This window comes from Crocodylus siamensis, chromosome 7, assembly GCF_052110815.1.
Source record: "Crocodylus siamensis isolate JL-2025a chromosome 7, ASM5211081v1, whole genome shotgun sequence".
Taxonomy (NCBI): domain Eukaryota; kingdom Metazoa; phylum Chordata; order Crocodylia; family Crocodylidae; genus Crocodylus; species Crocodylus siamensis.
Genome location: NC_143401.1, coordinates 22,834,483 through 22,853,602, shown reverse-complemented (window position 1 = coordinate 22,853,602; position 19,120 = coordinate 22,834,483). Strand labels below are relative to the sequence as shown.

Genomic DNA, 19,120 nt, shown 5'->3' with positions numbered 1-19,120 from the left:
TAATTTTGTGACTTATCTGCTAATATTCTCCACTGTTTCAAAGGCCCTGCCAGTAGCTCTGCTGTTTCACACTTTATTTCCCTTAGAGATGCTGGAATAACACTCCTTTCCCTCCCCCAGGATTTGCTGTGGTATTATCAAGATGCTCTGTTTTTCTATGGAAACAATCATTGGATGAAGGGTATCTCTCTGGTCCAGGGGTGTGCAAAATACAGCCCACGGGCCACATCCAGCCCACCAAGCCATTCTATCTGGCCCACAGGGTCTCTAAAAAATTTAGAAAATATTTATCTTCTTGTGACTGCCTGTCAAAGATGACAGGAGCCAGGGGCAGTAGAACCCAGGGGGAGTCTCAGCAGCATGTAGCATCCCAGCCCCGCCCCACCCCTAGTTATTTCCCTGCCTTTCTGCCCTTGCACTGCTCCAGTACTACCTGGTTCCTGGCTACTTGCCCAGCTGCGATAGCATGGGGCCATACCAGTACCCTGGTGTGTGTATGTGTAAGGAGGGGCTTTGTGTGTCTGTGTATGTAGGGTGGGGCTGTGTGTGTAGGAAGTGCCTGTATGTGTATGTGTGTATGTAGGGAAGGACTGTGTATAGGGAGGGACTGTGTGTGCACGTGTTCATAGGGTGAGTCCCACATGCACACCTCACTAGATACAGACACACAAACCCCACCTTGCACTGCCATACATGCAGACACTCACACCCTCTCACTCCCCCCAACCACCCTCCCCCCCACACATCACCCCACAAAGCCCATACCCACCCACACCCCACATACCCACACCCACACCCACATCCCTCACACCTATCCACCCCCCGCAGGCACACACACACCCACACCCACACCCTCCCCCACGCCCCGCATACCCGCACATTCACAGCCCTTGACAAACCTATACCCCCCCCAATATACAAGCATAAGACTTCATTTTAAGCTATTATATACAATCACATCTGTGTACACTATACAAACACATGTAAACCAGGACAAAAATATTCTTTTAAAGCAAATGAATGAATGCTTTAGATGTTTGCTTTTTAGAATATAATTTGGTATTTTACTGGTTCTAAGGTGGCAAAACCCTTTGCTGAAAGGAATACTTCTGGGGGCAAAGGGAGGGACTTCTGGTGGCAAAGGTAAGGGGTTAGGGGACTAGGGGATGGGACTTCCAGTCACAAGATGGCAACCAGGGGGTGGGACACCTATCAAGAGGTAAGGCTACCCATGTGGCTCTCAACAGCTTGTTACGACAGGGTAAGTGGCCCTCCATTCAAAATAATTGCCTGCCCCTGCTCTTGTCTAATATAATCAAGACTGGGGGGTCATGACTGACCACAAGATAAATATGAGATACCAATGTGATGTTGCAGCCCGCAATGCAAGCAAAACTCTGGCTTGATTCCATAGATGCTTCCCTAGCAAATTCCAGGATGTCATCCTCCTGCTGTACTCAGCTTTGGTGAGGCTGCAGCTGGAGTACTGTATCCAATTCTGGGCTCCACAATGTAAAAAGGATGTGGAGAAGATTGTCCAGAGGAGAGCCACACACATGATTAGAGGGTGGGAAAACAGGCCTTATGATGAGAGGCTGAGAGCCATGGGACTCTTCAGCCTGGAAAATTACAGGATCAGGGGAGGCCTGGTGGTTGCCTATAAGTATATAAGAGGTGTACATCAGTATCTGGGGGAATGCCTGTTCACCACAGTGCCCCATGGGATGACACAGTTAAATGGTCACAAACTTCTCCAAGACCATTTCAGGCTGGATATAAGGAAGAACTTTACAGTTCGAGTCCCCAAGGCCTGGAACAGACTTCTGCCAGAGGTAGTGCCAGCACCTACGCTGGGCTCCTTTAAGAGTCAATTGGACATTTATCTTGCTGGGATCCTGTGACCCCAGCTGACTTCCTGCCCCTGGGGCAGGGGGCTGGACTCAATCTTCTGAGGTCCCTTCCAGCCCTAATGTCTATGAAATCTATGAAGACTGACACAAACCATCCATATATTGACACAGCAGCAGGAGATGGAATTGGGCTGGACTTGGTGCTCCCTGCTTGGAAAGTACTTTAAATAATGTATATGTTTCTGTGATTGGGGGCGGGGAATTTAGGGCCAGGTCACATGTGGGAAGCATGTGTAAGGGGGGTAGGTGCTTTTTGCAGCCCTTCTGTTTCCCATTATTTATAGATCACAGCACAATTTAGAACAGCACTTAGAGTACTCTAAGTTGGACTGATTTTGAATGGCTCTTTAGGAGCCATTATGCTGGCAGGGAGCACTGAAGTGCAGTGACACCTAGTTAGGCTGCCTTCTGCCCAGATGTACTTTCTAGATATGACTGGAGAGGGAGGGCAAGAGTGCATAGCTATGTTACTCTGTTTGATTACTTTGACCCCTGGAGAGTCCCCAACTGACCATTAGCACAGCTCTATGTGCCTTTTACAACACCAGAGTGGTTCAAAGAGCATTCAGAAAGGCCAAGAATCTACCCTGAATGATTTTTAATACTTCCTCAGTGCCTAGTTATTCAGGGGTATGTAACTGAACAATCTTCCTTAACCCAGCAAATTCCTTGTTTCTGGCTGCTGTCCACAGAGAAAATAGAGCAAGGCCAGAGCTGCTGGTGTCAAAGTAGGGTAATGGGGTGAGCAGCAGCAGAAAGGCTCTCTGAGAGGATTTCAGGGCACAAGAATCTGATAACTGAAAACCGCTCTTCCTGGCAGGAAGCTTCTCCAAAAGCAATGCAAACATCTTGGCTCTCGGCTTGTTGCTGCTGAAGGGAAAATACTTGATATGGAGGCAGAGGTAGGTGATGGAGATTCTGACTGAAAATAGGCAAGGAAGCAAAACCATTAAGATTATATGTCTAGTGTAACATGCTTGCTTTCTTCATTGGGAGAGTTGTCAAGCATAGTTTTGAGATGTGAGCTGTCCTTTAACTGAGATGAAACACGAGTTGGAAAAATAGGCTTTTATTTTATGTCACAAATGAAATCAAAAATAAATGAAGGGGAAAAGGGGAACTCCATTGGGTCACGGGGTTCGAGTTAGGGCTCCTTGCTTTCAAGATCGCGGACAACCTTGGTGCGGCTGGCCGAGACCCTAGTCCCAGACCTGGTCAATGGCTCATAGACTATTTAACAATTAGGTACAAACAGTTAACAATGGGGAATTGTGTCTGTTGGGTCAAACTAAACTCCCTTGCATTCAAAACTATTTTGTGAGTAGTCTTGGGGTGGCTGAGTTTAGTTCTAGTCTCAGGCCTGGTCAATGGCTCATGGTTAGGTATTTTTAGATTATAGATAAGGTTGTGAGCCAAATTATAACAAAACACAAAATCATAGCTACAATAAAAATGAAGGCAAATATATCTAACTCGATTAATTCAAAACACATGTTAAATCTCGTTTGACAAAAAAGAGGAAGGAGAGAGAAGGAAAAAAGGGAAGTTAATTAAATGATACTTACTGCCCAAAGCAAGCCTGCGGTCAAGAAAAGCAGAAGCATTGCTAATATGTTGACTCGGTTCGGTAACACGCGAGGATCCTGTGAAAAATCGCCACTCCGAGGAGGGGGAGAGTGGAGCGCTGGGGCGATCAGTCCCTTCTCCTAGTGACCTGGATTTTGGTGATGTCAGTCTGGTCTCAAGAACTCTCCCCATCTTTTGTGTGAGGAGGCTTTTGTACGTACAGGTGGCCAATTGTTTTGTGCTGTGCCGTTTCTTCCCTTTTTTGGCAGAATGAGGAAGTTCTCTGTGTGGGTTTTGTTTGTGCCTGATAAGGTGTATTTTTGGACAATGCTTGCGATGGCATATGGGTCACGCCGGCTCCCTGTCGTGACCTGTAAACACCCAGAAGCCTTTTAGGCTTAGCTGTGCATTGCCGAGACAGCCTGGCCATTCATCCAGGTTTCAGGATGTGACAAGAGTGTTGTGATCTTCACCAATACTTCTTCATTTAATCACCACATTCAACTAAACTGGCTTAAATGCAGACTAACTAGATTTAAAAATGTCTACATTAGGCATGTGCTTCAGTGTATATAGAATGGTTTGCTAACATAAGCAAGCTATAAGGTAGTCCAGTGATGCCTGGAAATTGAATTTACGCTAGTTTCCACATTCCTTCTGATTTGGGGCATATCCTTCTATTTGGAATTAGTAATATTTCAGAACTGAAACCTGCATTACTTTCTGCCACCACAGAGAAAACTGGATGTGACAGTACAGAATTCTAGAGCAGTGTTTCTCAACCAATGGGATGTATCTTACTGGTGGGACATGAAGGTTGTGTGGGTGGGACTTCAACTCATTGCCTGATTGAAAACTCAAAGTTGTTTGCACTTCAAATAGATGAATCAACAGATATCTTGAACAGTGCAATTTTGACAGGATTTGTTTGATATGTCAATGAAGAGAAAGTGCTTGAGTATATTTTTATGGTTCAGAATATGCCCACACGAAGAACAGGTTCAGAGATATTCTGCATCATTGATGAGTATTTTTCAAAGAACAGCCTGGATCGGAAATGCGTTATTGGTCTTTGTACTGATGGTGCTGCTGCAATGACAGGTGTGCACTCCAGGGTCACTGCAAGAATTCACAAAGTGAATTTGCAAATGCTCGTGTGCAAGTTACACACTATATGATCCATTGTGAAATGCTTGCAAGCAAAAAAATGGTCCCTGAACTGTGTGATGTGTTGTCTGATTGCATAAAAGTAGTAAATCTTATTAAGGCTAATGCACTGAACAGCTGAATATTCAAAGTACTTTGCTGCAAACCATTTGCTGCATACCGAAGTGAGATGGTTGTCACATGGCAAGGTGCTGTTCTGAGTCTTCAAGCTAAAAGAGGAAATTAAGTGGTTCTTCCTTCAAAAGAAATCTAAGCTAGCAGAGTTGTTTGACAACATGGATTGGATTTCAAAACTGGCATACATGGCATACATATTTTGACTCCTAAATGAACTGAATTTGCAAATGCAAGATCTATTGACTTCATCCTTCCACCTTGCAACCAAGATAGAAGCTTTCAAAAATAAATTGGTTGTTTGGGAAAAAAAGGGTTCATGAGGGAATATTTGATATGTTTCATTGCTTTTCAGTCTGCAACAGGGCACTAGGGTGCCTGCTCCTTTAAGGGCAGAATCTGCCTAGAGAGAGGGCCCTAGGAGCCAGGCAGAAGGCTCACACAGGCACAGATTATTGTGGCAGCAGGCTAACGAGGGAATTAGCCTGCATCTGCACCTGGTCAGATGACTGGAAGAAGGCAGGGCCCTGGGCACCTGTAAACCCCAGGGCTGAAGACAGGAGGACTTAGTTCTCTGGCAACAACCAGGGGAAGGAGTCTGCAGAGAAGAATTTCCCAGAGATGCTGTGGCTGCCTGATATGCTGCTTATAGGACTACAGGGGCTCCAGGAGCTCACCAGGTACCCAGGGCTACAAGGTGCTTAATGCCTGGGAGAAGTTTGTCTCTTGTAAAGAGACAGAGTGCACTCTGCACTGTTTGTATTAGGTTATAGCCCAGGTGCTCATATTTTGGTTGTTGTTTGTAAACCAGTGGGCCGGTTTGAGGCTACTGCGGAGGAGGAGACCTCATTGGGGCAGACTACAGTGTGGATACCCCAGCGCCAGCGGGCATGGCACCATTGAGGGTGCAGAGACAGGGCCACGGAGAGCCCAGCATCAGTTAGGGTGAAGAGATAGGGCTGCAGAGAGCCCAGTGCCAGTGAGGGTGCACAGACAGGGACCAAGGGCCCAGTGATGAAGGGAGGCTGAGCTATATCAAAGCCTCAGAGGGACAATGTTTGAATGTCATCTGCATGGCATGGGGTGTGATAAAGGGAGGGTTTTGGAGTCATCTAGCCCATAAGGCTTGGGGTGTCCCGTGAAGCACTTACTTAGAGAGGGACCCAGCAAGGGGTCTAAGAACCCACATGGCTTAGTGGGGTCCACCAGGACCATGACCTCATAGCACCCTGAAGGCAGCCTTCCTGTTTAACATCTATTATGTTAACCATCAAGATGTGGCAGGAGAGAATAAAAGGCAGCCATAGAGTGAAGCTAGCAAGGTCACAGGGCCCTAAAGGCATCATGGCCATCCCTAGGGACCCCACTCCATTACACAGACATAGCAGAGAACACTGAATGTGACATCCATAATATTACTAAGCTTGTTTCAGAACATCTGGATAAGCTTGAGGCCAAATTTAATGAATATTTTCCATCTGAAGATGATCCTCAGATTAGATTTTTGTGGGTAATAGATATGTTCATTCACTCTGTCAGTGAAACAAATAACCTGTCACTTTCAGTCTCAGAGGAGGATAGTCTCATTGAATTAGCAAGCAATCTGACATTGAAAGAATTATTCAAGAGTCTGCCTTTGGATACTTTCTGGCTTAAGGCAAAGACAGAATATGAACAATTTAGAAAAAAAGCTAGTAAGAAACTACTACCCTTTTCTTTCACAAATCTTTGTGAGCAAACCTTTTCTGCTATGGCAACTATAAAAATGAAGGAAAGAAACCATCTTCAACTCAAAGCAGCTCTCCAAGTCTCTATTTCAAACTTTACCCCAAGAATTAACATGCTTGCCAATGAAATGCAACCACAGGTTTCTCACTAATGACTAAATTATTATCTCATTTCTGTTAATAGAATTATTTTTGTTTTTTTTTAAATTATAGCAATAAACTTATTCTCAACAAAATTATTGCAATTTTAAATTTAAAGTTTTTAATGTCCTTAAAAATTTCCATTAATGATTAATATAATACTAAAATGTATGTAAACATAAAAATACATGTCTTGAAAAAGTGGGGTTTTGTTTTCATCATGGTGGGACCAGGGTTTTATGACAAAATGGTTGGTGGGATGTAAGGTGCAAAAGGTTTAGAAAGGCTGTTCTAGAGCACCCATGTACATGTAGTGTACCTTGGTTGCCCTTGACCAAGCAATATGTTTGAACAGACAGGAGTGCATTTGCCCTGCTGAGTTATTTTAGTTTGTTGTTCAATTAGGCTTCCCATAGTATCACTCAGAATGAATGTTTATAGAAAGCAATGAGAATGTTTGCTTTTTTCTCCTCTCATCTTCCCTTATGAGATGGATGTTCTAATGTTTCAAGGACACAGTGGGGTTTCATTTGTATAATCTATTAGCACCCTGTTCCCTTGAGTCCCAGCACTTTGTGCTGTGAACTACTTATATCTCATAAGCTGCTGCTTCTTCTTTCATATGGCTGGCTGATACAGACACAGAACAACTATAATTTTACATTTATGTGGTTGAGCCAGATAACTGCATCAAGAGAAGCAGGGTGTGCTGGTGTGATACCTCCTTCATATTTGTGGATTGGGCGTTGAGTCATTATGTGTTCCAGGGTCTGTTCTGGGAGAGCACAGTCACACACTGGAGAGTTTTTAATTTTTCATTTGTGCATCAAGTATCCATATCTCCCATGGTGTGTATGGATACAATTTAGAGTTGCCCATGAGCATCATGAGAGATCAAAGCCAGGGACCTTCTGTATTGGCTCTAGTACCAGATGTTTATTTGGGAGTTCCTGTGAACTCCATGCCATTTTCCAAGTTTCATCAGGGTTGAAGTCACATTTTTGAAGGTTAAGCAAACAGATTCAGAATGGCTTGTGTGACTTTAGGCAGTGGTGGGGTGCGCTGGTGAAATCCTGGTGGATGGGGAGATTGTTTTCCTTAATTCACTGGACTTCCCATAGTTGCTGCCTTGTAGGCCTGTGCAAGTTAGCAGTGATCCAATCCGGCTTTGGATCCCGCCGCTTTGGATGGCCGTGATCTGATCTGGAGCTCCAGATCAGTTTGCCGCTTAGATCTGGCCGAAGCAGCTCTGAAGCTTTGGAGCCACTTCGGAGATCCAGCTATAGTCTATAATGGGGGATAGATTAAATATCTGTAACTTTGTTGTTTTACCTCCGATTTGGGTGTGACTTCCAGGGTGAAAGCATGAAGCTGAAAGCATGAAGCCTGTCAAGCTTCAAGACGATAGGTGTAGGGGTTTGGGGGGAACTGCACCCCAAATTCTTGAAAGCAAAACTCCTATCACATCTATTTGTTATACCACAGGGGGCTGAAAACTGTATGGTTGATGGCAGGCTTTGTGGCCTCACCAGGCGCTAAGTTTCAAGAAGATTGGTGCAGGGTTTTGGGGGGAACCGCACCCCAAGCTGCTGACAAGCAAAACTCATAACACAAATGACCCTGTGTGTGTGAAGGTGCAGTGGGCTGAAAGCCGTAGGGGTGGTGGCCCCTGCTCAGGCCACAAAGCCTGCCAAGTTTCAAGAAGATCGGTGCAGGGGTTTGGGGGGAACTTCACCCCAAGCTGCTGACAGGCAAAACTTGTGATGTGGGTGGGTGACATTGTGTGTGTGTTAAGGTGCACCCTTCCTGGCACTGGGGCCTCTGCACAACACGGCAGTGTGCCCCAGTGAGGCTTCCTCCTCCCTTACAGCCTCATGCCCGGTCCTCTGCTTTATGTGACAACAGGTAAAATAACTTAGCTGGGTCAACACCAGTAGCATCAGCAGCAGCTTCAAAGTACCCACACAGAACTACAACAGAACATTTCTTTTTATAAATGAATTGACAACAAAAAGTAAAAATGTTGTGTTGTGTTGGACATATGATGTTATTCATGTTGTATGATGGCTTATCTTGTGTTTTTATGTGTATATGTGTATTATGAAAAAACAAAGGAGTACTTAAAAAATGAATATTTGGAAGCTTTAGGGTTGAAAACCCCTTTGTCAGGCTGAGGAAGTACCTGCAGTTGATCCTGGATAGAATGAACAGTAAAGAAGGCAGAGGCTGGCCTGGCTTGCAATGCAGGCAAGAAAGCCAGTCGGTGAAAATGGAAATGGAGGTGCTGGGGGGTGGGGGAGGAGACAGGTAGGGGTGGGGGGTAAGGAGGAAAGGGGGATGTAGCAGCACAGGTAAAAGTGCAGAGGTGCCTGGAGTGTCAGATGTTCGGCAGGTTGCAGTGTGCCACTGCATTTTGCCACTGTGTATATTAAGTCCATGAGTTTCTGTACCTACTACCTAGGAGGCTGATGAAACGCAGTTCATAGGACCAGCCTCACAACTGCACTGCAACCAGCAAGTGTCAGGCCTGTCAAAGACGTGAGCGGTCTGGGCATTCCCCATCCAGGACTTTGTGCATGGGTGCGTTAGCTGGAGGCTATGGCACCTCCTATCCACTTTTCACCAGGGGATCGTTGGTCCTGGCATTTACAGGGCTGCTGCACCACCAGCAGTCCCACTAGGTCTCTACCTGGCAGGGTGCAGTTTTAGTGATCATGGCCAGGACCTGGGGCCTCCTCCTTCCCCATAGCCCCAGTCCCATACCTCCAAGTTCATCCTGGCAGGGGAATGAGCTCAGCAGGGACATGTTCTTCCCCTGCTGGCTGGTCATACAGTTAGTGCCCCCTCCAGCTGAGAGCAGGGCATTATTCAGCTTTTCAAAAACTCAAAAAAGTTAATTGGTGCCAACAGAGTGTGGAAGTGGAGCTTGACGAAGCCCATCAGTGGGAGGTTTACCTTTAGGAACACCAACTGCTCCACCAAACCAGGATCCAAGCAGGTGCAGTGAGGTGTTACAACATCCCCACCAATGCTGAACACCCTCTAGCTTGGAACCCTGGTCAGTGGACAGGACAGGTGTTGATGGGCAACCATGGCTAAATCCTGCTATATTTGGCTGTGGCTTACCCAGTAGGCCAAGGGGTTGAAGTCCAGTGGTTGCACATCCTGAGCAAGATAGGTAGCCACCGAAGCCTTGGCGCTACCTGCCCAAGGCTGGGGTCTGGTGTGTTTGGACACCAGCATTGAAGCCATGCCCATGGCCCACATTAGCAGTGGCTGGTGTGGAGGAGACTGGCTGGTGATGGTGCCAGTGCTGGTGCTGGGAGTGCTGGCACGGGAAAGTGGATCCCCCTCTTTCACACCCCCTCACCTCTGCATTTCGGCCTCCATGACTTTGTTCACTAGCACCTGTATCCAGTGATCAAGGTTGTGGGGCTGCCAGTGCACATGATCCCCTTCACCCTTGGGTCACACATGCCCGCCATCATGTGGACCATGTAGCCAGTTGAGTACTGGACCACAACAGACCCAGCCACCTCCTGATGCTCTCCTTCAGTGGCCCCACCAGTGCCTGCACGTCTGGTGACAGCGGCCTGCTCCGTACAGGAACATTGATCCCCTGGAACTTCTCCATTTGGTTCTCCAGTTCCCTCAGGAGGGGGATCACCTGGCTGAGGAGGGCTTTGCCACTGCTAAGGGTCTCGGTGGCCTCAAAGAAGGGCTTGAGGACCAGCAAGATCTGGGAGATGGTTCCCCATTCAGCTCTGTTCAGGGGGGCGCTGATCCCAATTTCCCCAAGCAAGGGCATCTCATGGATGGCCTTCTGTTGCTCCACCAGCCTCTCAAGCATCAGGTATGTGGAGTTCCACTGAGTCTCCAGATCCTGTATGATTCTGTGCTCTGGGATCCTCAGCTCTGCCTGTTTCTTCCACAGCATCTTGCCCCCCTTGTTACTGTGGTGGAAGTAGCTCACCACCTTCCTGCATTTTGAAATCAGCTGACTTGTAGAAGTACTGGTGGTGGCTCCATCACTGGCAGCCCTGTCCCCCTCCAAGGCATTCCTCACTATTAAGTGCAGCCTGTGTGCCACACAGTGGATGCCAAAAAATTGGCATCATGGACACCTTTCACCATATTAGCCCCATTGTCGGTGACCATGAACCCATGGGTGAGCTCAGCTTGCCCAATAAGCCACTTCTGCACCACATGGTTCATGGCCCCCATGATCTCCCTTGCCTTGTGGGACTCATCCAGCACCTTGGCTTGCAGTAGAGCCCACTGATAGCTTGACTGATTGCATCAGTTCCCTGTGAGGGAGAGGTGGTGTGATCACCACCCCAGCTGCTCCAGATGTTGGAGATGAAGTACAAGGCTACCTGCGGCCCCACCTTGGGCAGCTCCTCCCTTAAGTACTCCCTGCATGCCTCATACAGGGAAGGCACCACTGCCCTGCTAAAGGTGGTGTGTATGGGCACTTTGTAAAATGGGGCCAGAGTTCTACGAACTGCCTGAACCCTCGCTGGTCAACTAGGGAGAAGGGCTGGCTATCCAGAGCAAGCATCTCCCCAGTGCTCTGGGTGATCTCGCTTGCCTTGGGAATGTGCCCTCCTTTCTGTCCACCTTTCTCTCACTGGTCCAGTGTGGCCTGCCTCTGCTTTGGGGGGAAGGGGGCTTTGGAGCAAGTGGGGGACTTCCCTTTTGGCACACTCTCACTGCTGCCAGGCTGATCAGAAAAAGGACAAGGGGGTGGTGCCTCCTCAGATGCAGCAGCATGGCTGTGGTTAGAGAAGTGTTTCATGTCCTTGCCATGGCTCATGTGCCTTTGGCAGTGCTGGCAGATGGCAAACCTGGCATCATCTGCTACCTCAAAATGATCCCACACTACACTACTCCCTCGCTTCTGTGTTGAGAGTGAGGATCCTGCCTTTTTCTCCTTTTCAGCAGGCTGAGACTGCACAGCAGGAGGAGCTGCCTCAGCTGAGCCACTTGCCTCCACAACCTCAGCCTCCTCTGAGGTGCTGCTTTCCAGAGGAGACCTGGGTCTAAGGGAAACTTGAGGGGTGTGGAGCACTAACTCAGATTCCCCCTCAGCCCCAGAATTGCTTGAGCCAGCGCACTCAGCATCCATGGTTCCAGCTCCAGCTCCTCCTCTGGCAGTGGGAGGCTCACACTGAGAGCTGAAATTGAGGTGGATGAGGCAGTGATTCCACTGTTTGTGCCCACATCTGGACTGAGCGGAGGTGGTGCAGGTACAGGGACATCAGGTGCAGACTCTACTACCACCTCTTGGCTTCCACTGGCAGCACTGATGCCATGGCTGCTTAGGAATAGAATATGTCTGTGTTTGGGGGGAATGGGGAGGTTGCAGCAATAGCTTTCCCCCTACCCCCTCTCCTTCCCCTGCCAGAAGACCTGGCACTTGCCTTTCCAGCACGCTTCATATTGATCTCTCCTGTGCTGCAAAAGATCTGTGTGTGTGTGTGTGAATCCTTTTGTATTGTGTGTTTTATTCCCTCTGTTGTGTATGCGCACTGGCCTCTTCTTTGACTGTTTGCTTCAGTGTTAAGGGTTATGTAAAAATTGTGTGCTGTCTGTCTTCTTCTGCTATGAATATATGATTTTTTTTCTATATTGTCTGTATATCTGTGTGTGTGTGTGTGTGTGTGTGTGTGCACGCGCGCATGCAGGTAAGTAATCTGTGCCTACCTGCACAGTGATAGATCATACTGGCAGGGAAAACACACCTTTCTTTTTGCAAAGTTTCCACACAAAAAAGAGCAAATATAAATTCAAAGAAATAAATTGAATAATAATACTAATAATAATTGAATAGAATAGCTAAACTATGCTAAGTTAAGCTAAACCCTATCCACTCCTTTGTAACAAGAAAAAGGAGCAGGCAAGTTCAACTAGTACTGAACCAGGAAGCCACAATGCATCAGTCTGAGCATTCCTCTGTCTCACAGTTGATGACAGGGAACGAGCTGCAAAAATGCACAGAATGCCTCCAAATGGAGGCTTTTATCAAGTTTCTAGTCCCACCCCACAGACACTGCAACTGGAAAGGCAGACAGTGAGAAATCCTTCTCACTGGCCACCTACAAATGTCAGTCTTCTCCCCCTCCCTCCTTCCCACTCTCCCTCCCTCCCCTGCTTCCCCTCCCTTTTTAATTGTTAATCAAGCTATCCAAAGCAGATCCAAAGCACTTCAGATGTTCTAACCCACTTCGGATGGCTTGCCTGAGCCCGTGGATTCAGTGCGGGATCTAAAGACTCTCAGAGCCCTCACTGCCTTGTGACAAATGGGTGGAGTGATGTGTAACAGTATGGGTAGCCAAGGTGTTGGGGCCAACTTGAGGGTTCCAGTGATGCGCCACATTGCAGAGTTCAGCTGGATGTCAACAAGTAGAGTGTGGCTGCTTCTGGTCCATACTGGTGCACAGTACTCAGCTACAGAGTATGCAAAGGCCAGTGCTGATGTTCATAATACTGATGATGATACTCCCCAGCTTGTGATTGCCTATTTCTGGACCAAATTGATGTTTATTTTTGTCTTGGCAGCTACTTTCTTCATGTGCCTGTGTAAGGTTAACATGCAGTGCAGCCCCGTTATAAGATAAGATGCAGTGGTATTGTGCCGCACAGTGTTGCTGCAGAAAGTTACCTTTAGGGTATGCTTAGCATTCCTGTTATCAAGATGGAATTCTGTGACTGCTGTTTTGTGGAGATTTGGCTTGAGTCTCCATTTCCAAAAGTATTCCTCCATGATATTCAGTTCCTCATTCAAGGTGGACTTGATGTCATTGACGGTGGCTGCTTGCACTGCCAAAGCAAGGTCATCTACATATACAAATGGTCTGTGGTCTGGGCTGAATCCAAGGGAAGTGGGAAGCTCCCCCTATCATTCTGGAGGGCCATGCTGACCCTCATGCCGAAGAAGGGGGATCCCCACAACCTGAGCAACTGGCATCACTGTTTTTCCTCTGCATGAACTACAAGGTGGCAGTGAAGGCTGTCTTGCTGTGCCTTGCTGGTACATGCTGGTGGACATGTTCCATCTTCGACAACCTGTACCTGGTTTAGGACCTCCTGGACCTGGCGCACGGGGAGGGCCTGTCTTTCACCCTCCTGTCCCTAGATCAGCATTTGACAGGGTGGATAGCAGGTTCCGATACCTTCTGCATCTGGGCTGAGGTTAAACAAGGTTGCATGATCACCCACACCCTGTCCACCATCTACCTGACCCTCATCATCCACCTCATCTGAGATGATCTACCATCCAGCATCAGTATCCAGTATCGACTGGATGGGAAGCATTTCAATCTTGGGTGCTTCCGGGCAAAAACAAAACTCACCACCAAGGACATCCATGACATTCAGTTTGCAGATGATCGTTGTGTGATGGCTCACTGCGCAAGATGTGTAAGTTACCTAGATGTCTTCAATGCTTTGTATAAGAAACTTGGCCTTTCCTTGAACATTGTGAAGATGAAGGTTCTCCACTAACCCTCCCCAGGCCAGCTGAATATCCCTTGTGCTATCTACATAGATGGGGAAGCCCTGGAGTATGTGGAGCACATTCCATATCTCAGCAGCCACAACTGCACCAGTGCCACTTTCTTCAAGCTGTGTGTCAGGGATAAGGCCACCACGGCCTCCCCGCGTCGGGGCTGCCTACCGGTTGCCAAGGATCGTCTCACCTGGGGTTGGGCGTTTTACACGCACTTGCCTCGCCTGCCACGACTTTGGTAATGCCAATTGGTTCAGATGATCCAGCGTGTGTCGTTCAAAAATGAGACTCCTCGGCGTCCCGTGGGTCCTGCGTCGATGAGGGCTCTGCCACCCCTACACCCTTGCCCATTCCACCGGGTGGTGTCCATCTATCCGGGCCGGCCACGTATATGTAGGTTGCTTGGATTGTCCACAACGGAAATATAAAATCAACACAAAATACGATGGCCAAGGGGTTCCCTTGATCGGGGCAACTCCTTCAGTCCTCAGCTGCCGTCCTCCAATGCCCCTTGTACTCTGTGGGGTCGAACCCCCTTTGCTGGCTCTCTCAGAGCCCCTCTTGGGGCCAGGGTACTGCCCTGTTTTTACAGTCAAAGCTCACTGTGGCTGATACACCCCTATCACAGGAGCTACCATGTCCACGGTCAATCAGTGCCCTTTTATTAGGGCCTATATGGTACTCAGCTCCAGCCGGGTTCCAGCCGCTCCAGGCAGGAAACACAGCTGTCTGATGCCCCTCAAGGGCCGGCCGATGGGGCTTGAAAGCTCCGCTGGGGCTTACCCCTCTTCCAAAGGCTCCTGCTGCGATTCAGAATTGCTCACATCCTCCGCAACGCCCTCTGACTGGCTCCATCACCTCCGCAGCCTGCTTCCGGTTCTGCCTCTCTGCTGGCCAGCTCCAGCGTCTCTTTTATGCCGGCCATTGCCGCGCCGGCACCTCCCTTCTCTGTGCACCTGGAAAAGGTGAGCTCCCGCCCAGTGTCTTGGGCCTGTGGGCATGCGCTCGGCGTGTTTGCATCTGGGTGTGGAGCCTCGGAGCCTGCCTGCTCCTTCTCCCCCTCACACTGTGACAATGTGTCTTCAAAAATAGAGACCTTCAGAAGTTGACAAAGGTCCTGGTTTACAAAGCTGTCATGCTAACCACCCTCCTCTACTGCAGTGAAACCTGGACTGTCTAGCAATGCCACATTAAGACCCTTGAGAGCTTTCACCAGCTGTGCTTGCATCGAATACTGGGGATCAAATGGGAGGACCACCAGACCAGCATGAGTGTCCTCCATGAAGCTGCATCCACCAGCAACAAAGCCTTGCTCTTGAGAAATCAACTCCGATGGATGGGCCACCATGACCAGATGTTCAAGAACCACCTCCCTCACCAGATTCTCTTTTCTCAGCTCTCCATTGGCCAACACTAGAAGGGCAGCCAAAGGAAATGGTACAAAGACCCACTCAAGGTAGCCCTCCAGCAAGAAGGCATCAACACCAATGGCTGGGAGGAGCAAGCTGCAGACTGTTCAGTGTGGTGCCACCTGGTCCACAAAGGCATGTACCAGTTTGAGGTCCAATGACTTGATACTGAGGTAGAACGGTGGTGTCAGAGGGAGGACAAGGAGACCAACCTGGGGCTGTGAATCCCACTCCCCTGTGAACATGTCCCCATTGCTGAATAATGTGTGTATCCAGAATTGGGCTCCTCAGTCACTTGTCTATTTATGTTACCCAAATGCCATGGGCCCTAAGGCCCACCTGACTAACTAGTGGCTCCTATGGTGTGGGGCCAATGAATGAATAACACAACAAAATTCTTGGGACAACTAAGGTAAAAACAGGGTGAGAGTCTTGTGTGGGTCAAAGGGTCAAAAAGTGAAAAGAGGTGTGCCTGAGGGGGACCCCGAGCAGAGCCTCCTGGGCTTCACCCACCAGTCATCACAGGCATCCAAGGAACTGGTGAACATCACCCACTGATCCTCATCTGGAAACATGCATGGACAAGTGAGAAGAAAGCAGCCCCAGTCTCTGGGCACCTTTCTGGCCAGACCCTCCTTCCTGGTTAAGTACAGAGCCCACTTCCTCAGTCACCTGAGGACCCATCAAGCCTGACGGATGTCATCCTCAACTTTGAGGAACTGCTGATGAAAACAGGCACACTGCAGGCCTTTGTGTTTGGTCCCCACTTCATGCAGGCTCTGCAGGTGCTGTACGTTTCTGCAGTGTGTGGTCAGGCTCAACTGGACCCTGTCTACCTGTCCCCCAAGAATCCCGCCTGTCCCCCAAGAATCTGTTCCTGTCGGAGAACTGGCACCAGCTGGAGGCAAGGGTGGAGTGGCTGGGCAGGACTCCTGAGGGGTTTCTCTGTGTGGGAGAGCACTGATGTTGAACCAGCTAGTCCTATCCATACTCTGGCACTACTTACACACCCTTCCTGTGCCCACTGAGGTCCTGGCCAAGCTCCAGAGATAGGAGCTGGAGATTTTGTGGCCAGGACAACACTGGGTCACTGCAGAGGTCTCAAGCCTCCCTTTGCAGGAGAATGACCTGGGCCTCATATTCCTGCGCAGTCAGGTCTTGACGCTCTGCCTTCAGGCCCTGCAGCAATTGATATACGGTGTCGGTAGCCATGCGGCATGGGGCCAACTGGGGTGTGCCTTCCTCCACTGCTGCCAGGGGCTCTGATATGACTGGCAGCTCCTTGGCCTGTGGTGTTTCTCCCTGCAGGACTGCAAGGGCTGACAGAATTCTACCAGGACGTCCTCTGGTCCTGGAGGTTGGTCTCCACCTCCAGGTCCCCTGTGACACTCGCCTGGGGTGCCAACCTGCTTATTGAGCCCCTCCTCTGGAACCCCCAGCTGAAGGTGATGATGTTGGAGGTGCCCCGGTTGTGACAGAGACTGGCCCTGGGTTGTGTCATGTGTATCGGAGACCTCCTGGACTATGGTAGGCAGGTGTGGGTGGACCCTGCTGTGCTGGCTCAATGCATGTGTTTACCCATGACACTTATGACCTGCCACCTAGTCCAGGGAGTGAAATCTGTCTTACCTCCTGATGCCCTTGCCTTTGTCAGTCAGATCCTGCAGCAATGGTGGTCCCCCGCCATGTCCTCCAACTACTGGAGTTTGTCATAGGACTAGTGCCTCTCCCGGCCTTGTGGAGCTCCCCTATCCACCACCTGAGCCAGCTGGAGGATGCCAAACTAGTCTGCTTCTCCTCCATCCATCACCACCACCTCTACAAGTATGTGTATGCTCCTGGCACCTCTACACATGATGCTTGAGTATGCCAGTCTGCAGCCCCTCATCTCCAGCTGGTCCTGTCCATGGTCTGGTCTGGCACCACTTTCACACTCTCCCTGTACCCCCTGAGGTCCTGGCTGGGCTCCAGAGATGGGGAGGGGGGTGGAGATTTCTGGCCAGGACAGCACTGGGTCACTGCAGAAGTCCTGATCTTTCTCTTGTGGGAGAGTGGCCAGGGCCTGGTCTGCCTATGCAGTGAGGTCCTGACCTTCTACCTTCAAACCCTACAGCAACTGCTCCAAAGCGTTGGGGCCACCTGGGGTGCACCTTTCTCTGCCACTTCCAGGGATTGCAGTATGACTGGCAGCTCCTCAGCCTGCAGGGCTTCAACCCTAAAAACCTGCAAGGGCTTCTAGAATTCTACTGAGAACTCCTCTGGGCATGGAGACTGGTTTCTGCCTCCAGGTCCCCTGAGACACTTGCTCAGGGCACTGACCTGCTCATTGAGCCCCTCCTCTGGAATGAACAGCTGGAGGTGCTGATGGTGGAGGCACCCTGGTTGTGACAGAGGGGCAGGAAGTCAGAAGGGATCATAAGATACCAGCAAGATAAGTGTTCAAATGTGTCTTGAAGGCATTCAAAGTGGGTGCTTGAACTGCCTCCGGCGGCAGTCTATTCCAAACCCTGGAGACTTGGACAGTAAAGAAGTTCTTTCTTATGTCCAGCCTGAATCGTTCGCGGCAGAGTTTGTGACCATTCGATCTTGTCATCCCTTGGGCCACTCTGGTGAACAGATGTTCCCCCAGATCCTGATGAGCACCCCTGATAGACGTATAGGTGGCCACTAGATCACCCCTGAGCCTGAGATTTTCCAGGCTAAAGAGTCCCATGGCTCTCAGCCTCTCATCATAAGGTCTGTTTTCCTGACCTCTGATCATGCACGTGGCTCTCCTCTGCACCCTCTCAAGCTTCTCCACATCCTTTTTGAATTTTGGAGCCCAGAACTGGACACAGTACTCCGGCTGCGGTCTCACTAAGGCTGAGTACAATGGAAGAATGATGTCCTGGGATTTGCTTGAGAAGCATCTATGGATACAAGCCAGTTTTTGTTTGCTTTATTAGCTGCAGCATCACACTGAAGGCTCATGTTCATCTTGTGGTCAGCCATGACCCTGAAGTCCTTTTCATCTGTAGTGCTAGCCAGCATAGCACTGCCGAGCCTATAAGCATGCTGCACGTTTTTCATCCCAAGGTGGAGAACTTTGCATTTTTCAGTGTTGAACAACATCAGGTTCTCTTCCACCCATTTCATGAGCCTGTCAAGATCCACCTGGATCACCCTCCTCAGGTGTGGATGCTTACCCCAGAGTTTGGTGTCATCGGCAAACTTGGCCAGTCCGCTTCTGACTCCAATGTCCACATCATTGATGAAGATGTTAAATAGTATAGGCCCTAGGACAGAGCCTTGAGGGACCCCACTGGTGACCATGCACTAAGAGGATTGACTCCCATCAACCACCACCCTCTAGGTCCTACCATGGAGCCAATTCCCCAGCCAGCAGATCATGATGAGGCTGAGGCCACATTTAGCCAGTTTAGCTAAGAGGTGATCATGAGATACCAGATCAAAGGCTTTTTTAAGATAAACAATGTCAATCTCTTCCCCCTTGTATAAGTGATAGGTCACCTGGTCATAAAAGGAAATGGATTGGTCAAGCAAGACCTACCCACAACAAACCCATGCTGGGTATCC

General features: G+C 49.1%; 1 long non-coding RNA gene across 1 annotated transcript in view; it reads left to right on the top strand.

Annotated features, from left to right (window-relative positions):
• Positions 1 to 2,674: 2,674 nt before the first annotated feature.
• LOC149859595 (uncharacterized) overlaps positions 2,675 to 19,120 on the top strand; it is a 141,211-nt gene continuing 124,765 nt past the window's right edge. Inside the window, exon 1 of the long non-coding RNA XR_016443512.1 lies at positions 2,675 to 2,812. This is a non-coding gene — a long non-coding RNA (uncharacterized LOC149859595). The remainder of the gene's footprint in view (positions 2,813 to 19,120) is intronic.